At 41.0% G+C, this 20,158-nt stretch overlaps 1 long non-coding RNA gene across 1 annotated transcript; it reads right to left on the bottom strand.

Moving 5' to 3' along the window:
- Positions 1-6,131: 6,131 nt before the first annotated feature.
- Positions 6,132-18,045, bottom strand: LOC113912404. Its single transcript, XR_003516812.2, has 3 exons — positions 17,933-18,045; positions 16,140-16,270; positions 6,132-6,151 (listed from the first exon to the last, which is right to left on the bottom strand). It is a non-coding gene; the product is annotated as an uncharacterized LOC113912404 (long non-coding RNA).
- Between the last annotated feature and the right edge of the window lie 2,113 nt (positions 18,046-20,158).

Raw genomic sequence — 20,158 nt, 5'->3', positions numbered from 1 at the left:
AAGGAAAACATGGGATCACAGGGAGAGACTTAGAGGGAAAGCTTGAGACAAAGGTCAGGGTAAGTGAGCAGGAAAGGGGGAGGTAGAGGATGAGGAGAGAAGAAAAAGAGTTCAACACTGACCAAGATTTTTGTCTAGTTCCTCTCCAGCCCATGCTCTAGGCTCTAGGGGTGTGCTCTGCCTAAAAATGGCCCCGGGAAAACTACCACCAAGTCACACACAATAAGGCTCCCTCTGCTAACTCTCCCACTCAGTGACTGCATGTCTACCCACGGGGAGTCTTGCTCTCTCACCAACATTCACCAGAGTAGATACTCTGGATAGGTTATTTTTTTTTAAGATTTATTTATTTTAGAGAGAGTGAGAAAGAGCAAGCACGAGTGGGGACAGAGGGAGAGACAGATTCTGAGCAGACTCCCCACTGAGTGCAGAGCCTGATCTCAGGACCCTGAGATAACAACCTCAGCCAAAATCAAGAGCTGGATGTTTAACTGACTGGCCCACCATGTGCCCCAATTCTATTGTTTGCTACCTATATTTGCATATGTGCTTAACATCTTTCAGAAGTTGCAAACAGAAAAGTTAATTCACTTGCCCAGGTACATTCAGCATATTCAATATTGCAGATAAATATTTAAACACAAAAGTCCCTATCACATTGTTTATATTAGTATACTACGTAGTGTACTGTTACACTACAATGATATTGTGGGGTTTTTTTACGCCAAGGTCTAGATCATATGCATCTGTCGCATGTGGCCTTGGAAGTTAAACAAAGAGGAGCTCTCAGTGACAGTGGAATAATTAGACTCCAATTAGTTACGTGTCCATGGGCAAAGCACATCTGCCTGTGGCCCTCATTTTCATCATCTCTAAAATGATTAGACTCAGTTTGTAGGACCTCTTCCAGCCTAAGATTCAATGATCCCATTATACTTTGTCCCTCCACTCCAACTCGCATGCAGGGCACAATAAGAAGCCCCCTCTCTCTGGGCAGCCCTACCCACAGTCCTCAGTAGACCACCCGGAGAAGGCTGATTCTGGGAAATGTAGCCCCCGCCTCCCCATCCTGTGCCCTCTTCCCTTACACTTTTCCCATCCGCACCTGTCTCCAGGCCTCAGCTTCTTGGTCACAGTGGGAAACTCCCACCTACCAGCTGGGATGGCTTTATTTTTGAGAAAAGAGAACAGCTGGGTGATTTTAAAGATGGAACTTAAGACCCACTTAACTAGTCAACTCCAGGTGTCAGGCCCCGAAGCTGCATTTAAGGACAGGAGTTGTGGATGTGACATGAAAGCAAAGAGGTCCAGATGCTTTGTTTCCCCCCCAGCAGGAGAGACTGCATACTTTATGAGATTTTTCCAAAGAGCTTCTGAAGGATTGCTTTGGTCTTATTCTTCTCTTTATAAAAGGTATTCACTACTGTCTGGTCTTTTGAGCATTTTGGTTTAGAGAAGAAAGAAGGTCAGTAAGTTAACAAATTAGTCATGTTCCACCTGGCCAGGCCATCAAAAGCTAATTTTACTCAGTCTCAGCCTAACCCAACTCTAGATCCTGATACGTTTCTAAATGATGGAAAGTTCTGTTCAAATTCATAAAATATTTTACAGAGGAGTAAAACAGATCTTATAGACCCATTTCTCATTAAAAAGGTCAATGCTGGGAACATCTGATGCTATATAACTGTCTGATTCAATTTAGCAGGTCAAGCCTGACTAATCCTATCTTCTGATTGGGATGAATTCATTTTCCCTGAAAATTTTCCCACAAGCTGCAGGATTATGTACTCTAAACCTATATTTTTACAAGACATTACTAGAATGTTGATCAAACCTAACTCATCCATTAAACAAAATGCAGGGAAAAAAATCTACACCAAATTAACACTCAGAAGCCATAAGTAATAAATTCTAAACCCTATTAGAAATTGGATAGTATCCTTAGCCAAAGAGCAGAATCTGAAAGAACAGTTGGAAGCAAATCTGTTCAAAGTTCACATATTGTGAGTCCACAGCTGTTATAGCTGGAAAATAGAAGAACCTACTTTCGAACTGTCCTTAGAATCAATAAATTAACAAATACTACACAACAAAGACCAGTGAATCAGAATCAGAACTGTGTCCTATTTCTGGTTCTGCCTCTTGCTGTGTGATACTTGGGGAGGGGGCATTCCCCTCTCTGAGCCCCAATTACTTCATTTATCACACAAAGTTTTCAAAGGTGTCCTTTTTATTGCATCCAATAATATTGTTCTTAGGTTCTAAATGTAAGTGTTAATTATGTAGACAGACTTCTAATGTTGGCTCTAAGTATTTAGAGCTCTATCCCCAAGGTCCTTGAGGATGCTTCATGACCCCTCATTTTAAAGTGCTGCTTTCTCGGGGCGCCTGGATGGCTCAGTTGTTAAGCATCTGCCTTCGGCTCAGGTCATGATCCCATGGTCCTGGGATCGAGCCCCGCATCGGGCTCTCTGCTCCGCGGGAAGCCTGCTTCTCCCTCTCCCACTCTTCCTGCTTGTGTTCCCTCTCTCGCTGTGTCTCTCTGTCAAATAAATAAATAAAATCTTTAAAAAAAATAAAGTGCTGCTCTCTCCTTTTAGCTATTATTTATGCACAACTCAGGGTTCTGAGTGAAATGTTATAATACCCAAAATAGGGTATCTAGTGTAATCCCCAAATATCCTCTCTTCTCTGGGCAGAGCATGTCTCTGCCTCCTTGAATTATGCATGATCTTACAATATGCTTTAGCCAATGAAATAGGACAAGTGACAGCTGAGCTGGCTCAATTTTCTACATCATTTCCCCCTCTGCCACAGCTACCAACAATATGGTAGCCAGAGGCTGCTCCATCACGCTGGGTCCAGGAGCAGACAAAGCAGAGCCCTGACCCAAACAATAACTGACATGGACTATGAGCATGTAGTGAACATTTGCTTGGTTAAGCCACCAAGATTTGACTGATAAAGCTCCACTTCAAAAAGACCACCACTTGAGTGGGCTGTCAGATGTGGTAGAGTAAGCAATAGGCAAGAAGGGCATATTCTAGTTATTTGAACCAGAAATACTGTGTTATGGAATTGTTATGTTACTGGTTGCAAGTGTTTACCCAGGAGCAGCAAGGAGGAAGTCTTTAGATGTAGCAAAATCAAGTACCTGAGATAGATCAGGATGGAATCCAGAAAGGCCAATTGGGGAGAGACTAAATAGTAAAACCATAGCATCTGAGTCATGAGAGTAGATTTAAGTAAAACAAATGGATTCTAAGATGCTCAAGAGGCAAATTACAAAGGGAAGCCCAGACTGAAGGCAGAGAACAAAGAAATCCCACGCTGGGTTTGTTTCACTGTTAAATTCTGCCTGGTTTGCAGCTTTGCCATGCCTCACTAAAGTGGTCATAATTTTTGGTCCCTTTCTGTCAGCTGTAACCCACTGAGCAGTCTTGGGAAGCAGCCATGCATAAAACTAGCTAAAAGGAGGCAAGTCCAACTCATCAGAAGATCCATTCTTGATGACTAACCTGAATATTTCTTATCCTTACTTTGTGTTTCATAACAATGCAACAGCATTAATTTTCCCCACCAGTGTAAACACCATTAATTGCTGCAAGTTAAGCAAAGTCAAAACAGAGGAGCAACAAAATGTAGAGGCACTACTTTCCTTACCAAAGTCAGCACCAAGGACAAAGCAAAGCAGAGTCTGTGAGCTGCTTCTGTCAGCAACTTTCTAGCTGCCATCTTTTAGCATCTGTGGCCCACTTCATATTTACCAACTTATGATCTGTGAGAACCATAATCAGGGTTATGATACAGTTTGTGAGAAGGAAAACTTGGGGCAGGTGTATAACTGATATTTTTGCTTCAGACAAATGTAATTAGTACTAAGTTCCAAGGCCTACAAAATGAGGTCATATTATCTGAATTGCAGATTTGCCCACCTGCTTCCCATGCAGCCTTGAAGGTGTAACTTCCCATTATTGCCACGGATTTTTAGTTCCTAAAGAATTGTTCTGTGAACCAGAAAATGAGGCCACTGCTAGGGCTGCATATTAGAATCACCGGGGGAGCTTTTGAAACCTCTGCCACCCAGCCATACCCCAGACCAATTATTTCAGCACTGATGACAGCATGACCCAGGCGTCAGTCCTGTTTATCTGTTTAAGCCTCCCTATACCAAGTGATTTTTTACAATCTAATTTTGGGTACTTTCCAAAAAAATTCTGATTTAATTGGTGTAGGGAGCAGCCTAAGTATCAGGATTTTTTTATTTTATTGTTATGTTAATCACCATGCATATTACATCATTAGTTTTTGATGTAGTGTTCCATGATTCATTGTTTGCATATAACACCCAGTGCTCCATTCAATATGTGCCCTCTTTAATACCCATCACCAGGCTAACCCATTTCCCCACCCCCCTCCCCTCTAGAACCCTCAGTTTGTTTCTCAGAGTCCATAGTCTCTCATGGTTCATCTCCCGCTTTGATTCCCCCACCGCTTCATTTTTCCCTTCCTACTTTTTTTAGCAAATAATGTATTATTTGTTTCAGAGGTACAGGTCTGTGATTCAATAGTCTTACACAATTCACAGGGCTCACCACAGCACATACCCTCCCCAATGTCTATCACCCAGCCACCCCATCCCTCCCACCCCCCACCACTCCAGCAACCTTCTGTTTGTTTCCTGAGATTAAGAATTCCTCATATCAGTGAGATCATATGATACATGTCTTTCTTTGATTGACTTATTTCGCTTAGCAAAAATATCAGGATTTTCTAAAAGCTCCCCCAGGTGATTTTGGTGTGCACCACACTTGAGAACCATTCCTACAGAGGACAGACATCGCTGTTGGAAATGTTGCCTCTATCAACCTTGCTTCTGAAGATGAGGGATAAAAGGCTCTTGGGGTGGCTTTAAAAACAAAATGTTTGGATTAATTCATTAGATTAATATATTCCTCCCAAACATTTACCAGCATATAAGCATGGGTCACAACTAGTCCCTAGGGAATGCAAAATACTAAAAACCAAAATCCTGGAGCTCAGAATCCAGTTCAAGTACTAGAATATACAGTACATGTGATGGAAGGAGTAAACAACAGGTATTGCAAGGAAAGACTGCCTCTGCCTGAAAAGGGAGTCAGGATAAGTTTAACCCAAAGATGCCTTGGTGTCTAGAAGAATCAATGGCAGCAAACCAGTTAGAGTATGGCATTCCAAGCCACAGGAACAGAACATGCAAATGCAATGAAGCAGATCTTGCCCACAGCAGTTTTGGTTCCAAGTACAAAAATTGACTCAGAACTATCTCAAGCAAGTAAACAAATATACAGGGAAAGAGAGAAGTAGGAATAAATCATGAATCCCAAAGTAAGTAACTATTAACTTTAATAGTCTCCTCTCTTTCTCTCAGAACCAGTATTTTCTCTAATTCTTGCAATGGTTAAACTTGCCTATCCCAAAATGGTAGTCTGTTCCTGAGTTGTCATGTCCTCACTTCTAGCAATCAACACAAAGTAACTTGGGTCTTCGAATCTTGAGTCCAAATTCCAGGGAAAGAGAATACAATTTGTCCAGCTTAGGTCAGGTGCCCACTCTTGATCCAATCAGCTACAGCCCAGGGTCATAATACAAACATGGCTGTCAGGGCCTTAACCCCTTTGAGAGGAGGATACAACTCTTAATAAGTGAGACAATAAGCTCAGGTTAGAGTCCTAAAAAATGGCAAAAAAGTCCTGAGCATAGACTGCACAGTGGAAAATGAAATTAAAGAAAAACTGGCCTCAATGAAATATTACTAAATCAAAGTCAGTAATATATAAAAGAATAATACATCATGACCATGACCTGGGAATGTAAGACTGGTTTTAATTTTCTTTAATCAATAAATATAATTTTTCATAGCAAACTAAAGAAAATCATGTGATCATTCTAGTAGATGGAGAAGTATTTTGAAAATATTCAATATCCATTTATGTTTTTAAATATCTCAGCAGACTAGGGATTAAAGGAAATTTAATCAAGCTTATAAAAGTGATCTATAAAAAAATCTACAGGTAACAATTAATGATGAAAGCCTCAAATGGAAAACAAAGCAATGATATCGGACTTACCACTCCTATTCAAGATCATACAGGAGGTCCTAGTCAGTGCACTAAAAGAAAAAGAAAGGTATACAGAATAGAAAAGATGAAATACAGCTGTCTCTTAATAAATGACAAAATTATCTATACAGAAAGTCACAAGGAATCTCCAAAATTACTAGAATTAAAAGGAAATTAAGCAAAGTTGCAGATCAATATATAAAATGCAATTGTATTTCTATTAGCAGTAATTAGAAATTGAAATTTTTTAAAAATACCAACTACAAAATTAACAAACACAAAATGTTTAAGGATAAATCTAACAAAATAGGGGAAAGGTTTCCATTCTGAAAACTCCAAAACATTCATGAAGGAAAAAAATAAAAAGAGTTACATAAATGGATAGATATACCATGTTCATGGATTAGAATGCTAAGTATTGCCAGTGAAGTCAATTATTCCCAAGTTGATCTATAACGTCAAAGCAATCCCAGTCAAAATTCTAGCAGGCATTGTTGTAGAAAGTCACAAAATGATTCCAAAATGCATATGGAAAAGCAAAAGAACTAGAACAGCCAAAATTATTTTGAAAAAGAAGTTGATGAACATCCACTGGTTTTATATTTGCCATAATCAAGATAGTGTGGTATTGATGAAAGGATACTTAGACAAATGGAACAGGAGAGGCTAGAAATAGAATTATGTGTACAAGTGTGCATGAGAGAAAGATTTTTGACAAAGGTCCAAGACAATTCAATGGAAAAGAGTGGTCTCTGCAACAAAGTTTGCTGGAATAATTGAAGTTTGTGTACAAAAAAATAAAATTCAATACATGCATTGTATTTCATACAAATGTTAACTCAAAATGGTTCAGAGACCTAAAAGTAAACCCTAAAACTACAGAGCTTCTAGAAGAAAACAGAGAAAATATTTGTTTCCTTGGATTAGGCAAAGAATTCCTATATATAATACCAAAAGCATAATCCATAAATAAATGGGCTCAATCTCAAAGCTAAATATTTGTTATTTGAAAGCACTGTTAAGAAAATGAAAAGTCAACCTACAAACTGGAAGATGGTATTTGTGAAACACATCTGTTAAAAAATTATCTCCATTGTAAGGAACTGTCCCAACTCAGTAATGTCAGAACAATTTTTAAATGCGTGAACAATTTAGAAGGGTGAACAGATAATGGATGGAAAAAATAAGCACGGGGGGGAAAAAGTTCACATTCAGTAGTTGTTAGAGAAGTACAAGCTGAAACCACAATGAGATGTGATTACACACCTATATTCAAATGGTTGAGGACTTACATATCAGATAATTCTAACTGCTGATGTTGAATAACTAGCACTTTCATACATTGTTATTGGTGTGTAAAATGGTACAGCCACTTCAAGAAAACAGTCTACCTTACCATACAAACAGTTTACGTACCATATGACTCAGCAATCCCACTTGTTTACCCAAAAGAAATAAAAATAGAGGTCAATACCCATACTGGTGTGTGAATGTTTACATCAGCTTTATTAGTACTGAAAATAACCAGCATATATTAGTTTTCTGTTGTTGTGCCACAAGTATAACAAGTTAGTGCAAAATGAGGGGCTTTATTTAAAAATGCATTTATTGGGACGCCCGGGTGTCTCAGAAAGTTAAGCATCTGCCTTTGGCTCAGGTCATGATCCCGGGGTCCTGGGATCGAGCCCCACATCAGGCTTCCTGCTCAGTGAGGAGTCTCCTTCTCCCTCTGCTGCTCCCCTTGCTTGTGTTCTCACTCTCTCTCGCTCTCAAAGCTTTAAAAAAATAAATAATAAAAATGCATTATCTCATAGTTTCTGTGAGTCAGGAGCCTCTGCATGGTTTACCTGCTTATGTACTCAAGGTGTGGGCTGGCCTACAATCTCACTTGGAGTAGGAAGTGACTGGGGAAGAATTTGCTTTCCAACTCATTTGATTGTTGGCCAAATTAATTTCCTTGCTTCAGTATGACTGAAAGCCCCAGCCTTTTGCAGCCTGTTAGCGAAAGGTGGTCTTTAGCTCCTGGAGGCCACCCTCAGCTCTTCCCATGGACTTTCTCAGTAGGACTGCTTACACTTTCTCAAGCCAGCAAAGTCAGTCTCAAAAATGATTTTTCTATTACAATAGTCTTTTATAAGGTAACAATCTTGAGAGTGATACTGCATTACCTTTTCCATGTTCTACTGGTTAGAAACAACTCACACTTACAGCAGGGAGATGAATCAAAGGTATAAACACAAAAGACAGTCTGTCCACCATATCATATGTCCATCAACTAGGAAATGGATAAGCACACTGTAGTATGCATACACATACCAATGAAGTGTGAAATGTATACACTACTATGCAGCAATAAAAAAGACTGAACATCTGCAAAGCTCCCATAGTTCTCAAATGTATCATACTAAATGAAAACAGCCAAAGTCAAAAGGTTACATGCTGAATTATCCCCTTTATATTATTCTCAAGAAATGGCATTAAAGACAAATAGATCAGGTGTTGCCACGGGCTCAGATTGTGGGGAGGGGATGGACTACAAAAAGGCATGAGGGAACTTTTCTGAGCAATGGAAATGTTCATTTTTATTACAGTGGGCAGTTGCACAAATGGACAGTTTTCAAAACTCATGAGGCTATAGGCCTAAAGGGTGAATTCTACTATATATAAATTATACCTCAATAAACATGAACTTTAAAAAATAGTGACAGAGAAGCGGGCAGCAAATAGGAAATGTCCTTTTGATCTGGTTGCCAGGATATGCACTCGTGGGAAGCCCTGGAGAAATTTAGTAAGGCCAACAATATAAATTATATGTTAGTACTATCCTAATATTTAGTAATAGGAAAAATGCTTATTTTAGGAGTTTTGAATGTTGGCAGCTTTTCTTAGGAAAAATGCTTATTTTAGGAGTTTTGAATGTTGGCAGCTTTTCTTGTGGCTTTGTTTTTTTGCTTCAAGAAAATGCAGAAGCACTAAGGAAAAATAGCATATGATCAGAAAATGCTGCTCAGGTGAAGACAGAAAGTACCCCAACTGGGAAAAGGCAGAACAACGCTCCAAAAGACAACAAAAGGTCCTCCAAGGAGAGCCGCCGCACAGGTTGGAGAGAATGGTCCTAACAAGGCAGCCATGCCTTTGCCAGCCATGCCCTGACTCAGGTAAAGTCACACCCAAGTAACTAAGACCTGGAAACCATCTAAATATCTCTTTGTGGATTCAAGTTCACCGTTGGTTCTAATTCTCTTGTAAGCTGGTGGTGCATGCTTGCAAGTACGGACACTGCCCATGTACTGGTAAGGAAAAGGATGGGTTTCTCTGATTTTCCAGCTGGTCTCAACACACTGTACTGCACAGGGGCTTCATCAACCATCTAGTTCATCCCCCTCATCTCCTAGAAAAGACCATGCTGCTATGAAGGCATGTGCGACACAACAGGTAGTCTGAAAAATCAGCTGCCACACCTTGCCTGGGGTGTAAAGCACCATCTGATGACCTTGAGGAGTCCTGGGTGGTCACGAGAAGTCGGCCACCAGCTGGGTGGGCTTGAATGAGCCACTGACCTCTGACCTTAAACTCCACATCTTCAAAAAAAAAAAAAAAAGTTTGGCTGCTTTTGAAAATTACTAGGGTTCTTTCTGGACCTAAAATTTAATCAATTTATTTCTTAGTTGTCCACCTTCTTCGGCCTTTCATATTTCCATCCTGAAGTCAACCGAAACAGAAAATCTAAGTTCCCATTCAATATTTATATATTATGCCAAAAAGCTCAGGGGTGTGGGTGGGGAGATATCTAAGCAAATAAACCAAGGTGGAATTAAAAAGTAGGAAGTAGTGATCCGTACAAATTTTATAATTAGAATAGCCAGTAGAACTTTATATTGTCAGTAATTTATCAGGGAAAATGGTTCACAGCTAGGCCAATTTGGAGTATTCTTACTTGTTAATTATATACATTACATCCTAACCATCCTGTTTCAGGTATGGGGCATTCTATTTCTATTAATTGAGTAACTGTCCATATTAACAGTTCTCTATGATTTAGAATAAAAGTTAACACCAAACTAAAGAAAGATACTATGTGAATTCAGAAGTAGATTAGGATTCTGATTCAATTTTTTTTTAAGATTTTATTTATTTATTTGACAGAGAGAGATAGCGAGAGCTGGAACACAAGCAGGGGGAGTGGGAAAGGGAGAAGCAGGCTTTCCCCCAAGCAGGGAGCCCGATGCGGGACTCGGTCCCAGGACCCTGGGATCATGACCTGAGCCGAAGGCGGACGCTTAACGACTGAGCCACCCAGGGGCCCTGATTCAATTTTTTCTATCTGAAAGGTTTTTATCAATATTTGAGTGTTCATCACACACATATCTTTGTGGTAGGTATATTACAGGTTTTCAATTTTCTAGTTTGGACTCGCAAAAACATTTTAATATATTTTGACTTTTTAATTGGGACCATTCATGTATCTACTATGGAAGTTAAATTTTGCTCTATTATCAGCAAGCATTCCCTTATGTTCAAGTTAGGCTTTGATAATGTATTAGACATTTTTATCCTAAACAGTAAGTTCTTGCTTCAAAAGGTTTCATTTAAAAAAAAGAAAAAAAAATTTTCTAAGTAAGACAAAAACCATCACTTCATATTTCCCCTCGGATACTTTCTCCTTAAGCTAACAGTTTGTACTTGTGCTTCCTTTTGGGTTGGCTTCATTCCTTTGGGGCTGTGCTGACATTTGCTTTGCATGCAGTGGGAAAGTCTCACTCACTCACCGTCTGCTTTTGCTGCCTCCCACCAAAGCCCTGCAGGCTGATGCCCATGAAAGTTACAACTGAAGTAACCAGACAGATGCTACTTCTCGGGCTCCTGATACCACCCCAGGGGCAGGCTACTCAGCAGCTGCCTGAACTTTCCGAAATGTCTGAAAGTTGCTCCTTTGCCTGGCCCTGCTGGTGACTTCCCAGGTAGAAGGGAGCACTTTATGTTTCGTGTTGACCCTAAACCCTTGGGAGGCATCCACATCACCCCCGCCCTACTAAGGCTACAGAAGCTTTCAGCAGCCCTTTCCACACCACGGCTGCACCACCCTCCCACTGGAAGGCCATTCAGTGCTTAGAGAAATATCTGGGGAGTGAGGGATGAAAGTCTCTCCCAAATGTTGTGCAAAATTCTAAATGGTTCCTCTCAATGTTTGAATTCTTAGTACATACCTGAACAAACATCAGCATGTCAGCTTTTAAAAAAAATAAAAATAAGCCTTTCCTCCAAAGCATCGCTGCTCTTTCCCTACGCAACCCTTGAAACTCTCAATAAATAAATTCTTACGGTCTTTAAACCTGTTTCTCGGCATTTAAATGATTACAGGGCTGCTTTGGGGGAAAGTATAAATGTTAGCAAGCCTCTTCTAGAATTAGTTCTAATACATGATGTCCTAGAAGGAACATAAGGCTTAAACTAAAAAGATGTAGGTTTGATTCCCATCCATACTTCTCACCAAGCGTACATGTCAGGGAGGCTCATTTCATCTGCCTGGGACTCTATATGGGATAGGACTGCTGGGGAAATTAACATAATGCTAGAAACATAGTAAAATTGAATAAATAGGCCAGGTCAGAAAGCACGTGTCCTGACCAGCCTGGCTGCAAGGGACCCAGCCGGCCCGGTCACATGCCATTCTTTGCCCCTCGCTCTCATCTGCAACACTCGTGGATGCCTCAGAGGACAAGAGACTGCTTTACGTGTGTATGTTTCTTTTCCTTCACTGCACTGTGATCAGTGTGATCTTTTTTGTTGTTGTTGATTTCCCATAGCACCAAGTACAATCCTTGTACCCAGCAGGCATTCAATAATACTAATTGGTTCACTGATTAAACTTGAATTTTAACACCATCTCAGCACGTTCCTTAGAGAAACCCTTACGCAAACACCGAAGTCATTTACCCAGCAAACATAAGTTTTTAGGAGATCTTTGCTTCTGTACACAGAGCATTGACCCTGGAATGAGAACACTTGGGTTCATACTGTGGCTCTGTCACACAGCGTGACCTTTTATAGGTTCCTCAAATTGAGCCTTAGTCTCATCTTCAGGGGAGGCAGTACCACTTTTTTTTTTTTAATTTAAAGATTTTATTTATTTTCCCGTCAGAGAGAGAGTGCACAAGCAAGGGGAGCGGCAGGCAGAGCAGGTAGAGGGAAAGCAGGCTCTCCGCCAAGCAAGGAGCCCGATGCAGGACTCGATGCCAGGACCCTGGGATCATGACCTGAGCCGAAGGCAGACGCTTAACCGACTGAGCCACCCAGGCGTCCCGGCAGTACCACTTTCTGACAAAACTGTTTTAAGAATAGAAGGGCTTATTGGAACATGTCTTGTACTTTGCTGACATTAAGAATTTTAAGATCCTATAAAAAAATAATGTACTGAAATGAAAACATACATAAAATATGTAAATACTTAAAGAAATGGCTTCTAATCTCTCATTGGTAGGGCAGTTTTAATTACATGATCTCCACACATTCACATTTTCCCCACTTAAACAAGAGTGTGCTGGGTAATTTGGACAGCTTTAGAAAGGAAACCTAGAGTTGAGTTACCTGAACCTGATGACACATATAAGCATCAAGTTGTCAAAAACATCTAGAGGTATCAAATACTGAAGGCAGGTAGTAAGGCTTCATTGGATAAGGACAACCATATGAGCTGGCAAGAATACCAACCACCTGTCAACAAATGCTTCCTTCTAGAGATAACCTTAGTAACCTGCATAATAATGTGGGAAGCAAGACTCAAAGTCTACAAAGCAGTCTAACACTAGAGAATTACAAAGAGACTATTTGAGTTGAAAAGGAAAGAAAATGGAGCATTTTATTGGATACCTGCTCTCTGCTGATCATTATACTGATACATAAAATTCTAAGTCCTTAGTTGATGTCATGTATCACAGGCAGAAGAAGATCCAGAGTGTTATTAAGACTTGCCTGATATCAACCATGATATTAACCAAGGGTTATTATCATGGCTAGGATTAGAATCAGAAAACCAGTAATGAAGTCTTGAGCCCTCATCCTTTTCACAGTAACCTTCCACCCGTCAAGCAGGGAAAAGCCCTGCTGCATCTGTGCAGAAAGAGGTCAGCTCCTCCCTTCTTGACATCATTAACGAATCCTGGAAACATGGCAACTCCCACTCATACCCCCACCTCCATGGCTCAGTAAAAGATACTACACAGTACCTGATGCAATTTAAAAACAGAAGCCAATGAAAAAAACAATCATAAGGGACAAAGAAAGAGAAGATCTAACCCTTACCTTCATTTAATACTCAAACCAAAGATCAGTAAAGCTAAGTAATTTTCCCGGAAGTCACACAAAGAGAGAAATATGACCCTTATTTTGGGGCCCATATTCCAATCTTTTCACCAAGAGACCAAGAGCTCTATTTTTGTGTTCTGACAACTCTATATCCATCAGTGGTTCTCAAACCTAAGCAAGGATCAGAATCATCTGAAGGGCTTCTTAAAGGACAGAAGAATTGAACCCATCCTAGAGTATTTGATTCTGAGATCTGGATTGTGGCCCAAGAGCTTGCCTTTCTAACAAGTATCCAGTGAAGCTGATTCTGCTGGTCCAGAGATATTCTGAGGACCCCCTTTGTAGAACTGACGCTGGTTTCACTGTTTTAACTCTTTATTTTAGCACCAAAGTTCCCCTTTCCAATCTACGGCAAAGAGGAGTGCAAACTGTCCTCAGAATTCCTTGGGATTGCAAATGTGGACAGAAATATTCTCGGTTATGTGCAGTAATGGTATAGACTCTTGCTAGGCAACTTTTGACATAACCTGTGCAGGGATTGCGGAGGGTGGGCCTGGGAGGGGTGGCGGTCAGGTTTTCTCTAACCCTAACTGAGAAGGGCGTAGGCATTGCGCTTTTGTTCCCCGCACGCTGTTTTTCTCACTGACATAACCTGTGTAAGCAGTGGCAGGACCATGGGGCCCTTAATTTTGTCTATTCCATATTCTTTCAGAGGAGGCAACCTGGTACAACAATACCTCCCAACCTTTTCCATGTCAGGCCATACCCAGAAAAGAATAATGTTTGTACATCACTATGGGGGGAAATACAGGTTCTACATGGCCAAAGGTAGCCTGCAAAGGTGTTCTGGAAGTCCAAGCTCTCTGGGTGCCTGGTCGCCCACATGGCTAATGGGATGAATATTTTCTTCTACCTGAACTGATTCATGGCAGATGGTTGGTAAACTGTACCAGAACCACAGCAGGCAGGGAAGCTGAAGCTTCAATACTAAGATTAGACCTTAAATGTAAAAAGCCCACCAGTATTACTGGTTCCCTTCTTATTCATGATAGCAACAGATTCCCAATTACCAAAAGTAATCAAAATACAAAATTTTAAGGAAAAAAAGAAAAGCCATTCAAAGGGTGAACATCTGTGCTAAATAGTAACTAAAGATACTAGAACTTGGTACTCTTTCCTGGTTCTTAAATTCTATATCTGAATCTTAGGGCATGGTCTTTTTTATTATTTGAGAATAGTTTTGATTCATTTGTTATGTTATCAAAACCCCTGTGATGCTGATTTCACCAAATCTAAGAAAACAGTCCACATTAGATGTACCATCATTATACGTATCTCCAAGAAATAATTCTGCCAATAAAAAATATGGACCAAAACTTTATCTAAAAGCAGAATTTTAAGTTTACAAAAGCTCTTTTAAACTCACTTAGACGTATCCAGTTTCCATGTGTCACTTTATGCATCCATCAAGAAGAAATATAAGCTAATCCCTTAAGTACTTCATATTCTGTATCTGACACTTATCAATCACTTCATGACTCCTCCACAATATGTGTCCCTTTCCACTCCATGCCATGCCTTAGTGCATCACTAATGATGCCATGTTACAAAAAAATTGATGAACTATTATCTCCAGGATTTTCTTACAGTCCCCTAATACTAATTCATTCTGCAAGGTTTGATGTTCAAAATAACCACTATAAGCCCAGTACATCACTGGCCTGTAAAGGATTGCAAGATGTACCCTTATTTTATCAATGGAAAAGTATTTCTTGAATGTGTCTTAGAGTTGATGAAGTATTGAAATTCCATTTAGTATTGCTGAGAGCTCAGAGAAGCAACGCTCCTGAGTTTAAGAACCACGCTTTAATCACACTTTTATTTATGAAATGATGCCCTTTTTCAATGTAACTGAACCTCCTTATGAGATTAAAAACCCGGTTTTTTGTTTTTTGTTTTTGAGTCTTTTTAAACTGTCCTTTTGAGTTTCTGAGCTGGAAAAAAAAAAAAAAAAATCTCGAAATCCTAATCCACTCTTATCAACTCCTGCCTCTGGGATAGTCAGTGCCACAGATGATACTAATCATTTGCTTTGGAAACCCAAAGGGCTCAGCAAACCAAGCCTTGTAAAGGTATCTAACTTATTTTTTATACGTCATAAAATATTTATGTGTCAAACTCTTTTTCCACAATTTAAACTGAGCTTGTGCCAGGTTGGCATAAAACCACTGCATCCCAGCTTACTTCCAACAGGACTCCTGGCTGAAAGCCATACTGGACCTCACCCTGAGAAGCAGCCTTTTCCAGGTAAAATGAAAATCCAGGCTGCTGCCCTGCTGAGACATTCTTCATCCAGGTAAGTTCAACAAGTACCTTGCCTATGAAGTACCTTCCATAGGCCCAGCACTCTTTTTTTAAATAAAGTTTTATTGAAACACAGCCCCATCCCTCAGTTTACTGTCATCATCCATGTCTTTTCACACCACAACAGCAGAGTTAAGTAGTAGATAGAGACATTAGGGCCCAGAAGCTACAACTTTTACGTCTGGCCTTTTCAGAAAAAGTTTGCCCCAGAAAGATTGAGAGAGGCTTGTGAATTACCTGAGGCAGTTCTGTAAATTTCCTGTGAGAAGCGAGGTTTGAACAAAGTGATTCCTCAGAGACCTTCTGACCTGGTGCTAAAAAGTAGAGTTTTCAGAACTATAAACTAGATGATCTCTTCCCAATACTTACTAAGCTCTGTGATCTTGGAAGAAGTACTCATTTTCTCGGTCATTCTTTGTCAACATGAAGATCTCTTCGCCCAGTAACTGCCACGCAGTTGATGCTTAATAAAAGCTGGAGGAAGGTAGAGTTCCACAACACTGTACCACAGAAACATGAAATATTACAACTGGGAGGAATACCTTACTTTCTATACCTCTTTTCTTAAGAGAGATACAGAAAGAATAATACCATATTTTCTATAGCCTTTTTTGGAAATAAAGAGTAGACTCATTTTAGCTCTCTTGGGAGTGAGGGTTACAGATTATTAAAGACCAATAGTCCTTTCCTCAAGGAGACGATACTTTGGCTGAGGAAACAAAACTTAAACATGTAAAATAATTAAATGAAAAATACAAGATACAGATCCATCTTAAATCTCCAGCCAAATGTCGAGAAATTATAAAACTGCCAAACAATAGATGCTGTATTTACTGTGAGTGTAGTATTGACTGGCGTCGTCAGGAAACACTTACCATGAACATGGACATAGCCAGGTCCTGAGGTACATGGAATTCAGTTACAGACAGGACAGTTCAAAGTAAAAACGAATAAAAGGCAGAAATGAGGACACTGAACAGACACGTACAGATGGAGTTTGATGGATCAGGCTCACACATGTTACCATAAGCAAAACAAGTACAGAGGTATAAATCCGACATGGAGATTACACCACAACCATGAGAAGCTTTATCATCCTGGCTAAAGTAGTTGGCAAGGCTATGGAGCAAAGTCTGAAAAAACAAGGCCCTATAAACCCCATAGTCCTCTGATACTTTCTCCATCTTCCAGGTATGGATGAGACACAGACAACAATGGGTTGAGTAAGAAAACAAAAGGATGTATATAGAATGTGTATGTTCTGGGGCACCTAGGCAGCTCAGTAGCTTAAATGTCTGCTCTTGGCTCAGGTCATAATCTCAGGGCCCTGGGATCAAGCCCGGCATCGGCCTCCCTGCTCAGTGGGTAGTTGGCTTCTCCCTCTGCCCCTCCCCCCACTCATGTTCTCTCTAAAATAAATAAAATCTTCTAAAAAAAATGCATATGTTCTCTATAACCAAATACCGTTACTTTCAGTGGTAGCTATCTAAACTCAATCAACTTATTTATACTTATAGGTGGCTGAATTGTGACCTTCATACTCTGGGCACATTCGCCACATAAACCAACTTTAGTCCTTCAACAGGGGGTTAAAAGATTCAAAATGTATTCCCCAAATACAATCTTAGTGTTTTAAAGCCACTCACCTCTTATAAAATATATATTTCTGTTAAATATCCCCAATATTACAGCATTAGCCTGGTTGTTCTCAACTGGGAAGAACTTCTCCCCTCAAGTTGGGACCAGAGATGCTGCTAAACTTACCTTACAATGCACAGGACAGCCCCCCCATGAGAAAGAATTATCTGGCCCAAAATATCAATAGCACCAAGGTTGAGATATCCTGTTTAACCCTTACCAGTTTACATGTAAAAAGAACCACCTGCCTCAAAAAACGCAACCTCCTCCGCTTGCCCTACGCTAGATATTTTAAGAGGTCTCCAGAAAGACGTCAGGTGTTTTTGTCTAGCCAAATATTTTTAAGTATCAAGATTCTTGATAAAATATGGCTTTAAAAATACAAGTAAGTTAGATCCTAGAGGCCCGAGTGCCCCCACGCCACCACGGAGCACACCACCTGCAGCCGCTCACGCTGTCCCACCCCACCCCAACCCAGATGGCCCCTAGAAGTCGCAGGACACAGTCACCCTCCTCACTCTCACCTCTTCCCAGAGGAGCCTGGCAGCGGTCACGTAGGCAAGGTGGAGTGGCACTTTGCAGGGTCCCTGGCAGCCGGGGACCAGGACAGGCCCCTGAGCAACAGGCAGTCCCTCCCAGCTGGGCATGGTGACGTCCAAGCTGCGCACGCGCGACTCTCGCGCCGGAAGTAAGCGGGAGGCTTGGAGCAAGTGGCTGCGGGTCAGCACCTGCATGGTCTCACCGCGTGCAAGTGTTACGTGGGGCTAACCGGCTCCAGTCGGACCGGTTCTGTTCAGAGGTGACAGCTGCCCAGGGTAGGGGGCCTGGCAGAGGAGAGTGAACTCCCTGAGGTCACACACCTGCCCATGGGTGGTGCCCAGATCTTTGTAGAGGACCGGCAAGTCCCTAAGACCTTCGATGTCATCTTTGGTATTTCATGGCTCCTCAGCCACGTGGCCTCTGAAGTCTACAGTCAGATAAATCCAAGGTTGTTTAATTCAGAAGCTCAGTAGCATTAGGCTTCCAGATAAGCTTCTGATTTGGGCTGGGGTGGGGGTGGGGGGCGCTGGGGCGGGCCCCCTTCAGTCACGCGGCAAATTGAAAATGACCCGCCAACCAAATAGTCACATCCTAATCCTTGGACTATTGCCTTATATGGTAACAAAAGTCTTTGTGGATATGACTAAGTATCTTGACATGGGGAGATTAACTTGGGCTATCCAGGTGGGTCCTTAATGGAATCCCATGGATCCTTGTAAGAGGAGGGCAAAGGGAGATTTGACAACACAGAGGATGTGAAGATGGAGCAGAGAAAGACTAAGATCTGACCTTGAAGATTGGAATGATACACTTCATTATTTTAAGCCTCCAAATTCGGGGTTGTCACAGCAGACACAGGACACCAATACAGTAACAAAATTGATACCTGGATCTGAGGCAGCCATTACCTTCTCATACAAACATTATAGAAAAGAGAAAAACCTCTTCTTGTGTATCAATAACCCTCTTCTTTAAAGAAAAACTAGAAAAGAAAATCTTTCCCAGAAGCATCCACTGCATTTTCTTTCAGTCTCTAGGGCCTGAGTCAGGTCACATGCTTCCAGCTGAGTCAATCACAAGAAAATGAAAACAAACATGATTAGCTTAGCTGAATCATGGTCCATCCTCTGGAGCCTAAAGAGTGTTTCCTGAGTGCATGATTAACTTGTTCAAAATAAAACTTTGTGGACAAGGGAGAAGGGTCTATAGCTGTTAGGTAGGCAACTAACCATGTCTGTCTTCTTGGTGTTCAGCATGTGCCCCCAGCATCTTCACCCTGCCTACCAGATGTGGCATCAATTGTGGCAATGCTGGGCTGTTGACTGCTCACGGGAGCCCTGTTGTGTTTTGCAGAGGCTCTCCCCAATCACCGTGGGAGGCTCTGCAACATGTCAGTGCTCCTCCCTCAGCTCCTCCATCCCAACCACAGGAAAGGCCCGCCCTTTTCACACACAGAGACCACTGTAGACTTCATAGTCAAGAAATAAAGTTCTCCTAATCCTGAGGAAGCTGGGATTTGAGAGAAGGATGATTTATCACAAGAGAGGTGAGTGGGAAATAAGATCAATACCTTATTTGGGTTCACTTTTACTTATATCTGTTTTCTACAGATCTCGATTTTCACTAAAATTACTTTAGCAGCAGTGGTGGCCCAATCAGTAGCAAACTGATTTGGACTATTGCCAAAGCTCCTCATGTCCAGCAGAGTTGAAGATTGCATCTCTCTACCCCCCCCCCCCCCACCCCAAGCCTCTTCATCATTCTCCTTTAAATTCTCAACCCACAGCAATAGCACAGCATTAATAAAAGCTTAACACAGAGTGTTCTCACTTCTCGGCTTTGGTCTTTGAGGGTGATCGGGTCTCTAGGCTAGAGGCCAGTGCAGTGTAACTATGTTCTCCCAGACTGTTCCCCCCGTTTCACTAGGAGGGCACAGAGCAGAAGACAGTACTATCAAAAATAAAGTGCCCATCAGATTGCAAAAGCAATCTGCCTTTCTAAGGTTACTATGACTTGGTAGTAAGAGGAAAAGAGACTTGTTTACAAAGTGATCGATTATGGGCAAGAGACTAATACCCTTTCAACATCTGTAGCGTACCTCTTTATTAATGTCCATCGTAATAGCGGAGGATCTTGACATGTTAAAAATAGTCCTGAAAATGGACCTTCTGTGCTTAGGAATCTCTTTCTAGCATCACTATAATAATTAA

The sequence above is a fragment of the Zalophus californianus genome, chromosome 14, assembly GCF_009762305.2.
Source record: "Zalophus californianus isolate mZalCal1 chromosome 14, mZalCal1.pri.v2, whole genome shotgun sequence".
In the NCBI taxonomy this organism is placed as follows: Eukaryota; Metazoa; Chordata; class Mammalia; order Carnivora; family Otariidae; genus Zalophus; species Zalophus californianus.
The sequence above is the reverse complement of the archived record's forward strand: the minus strand, read 5'-3'. Positions and strand labels throughout refer to the sequence as shown.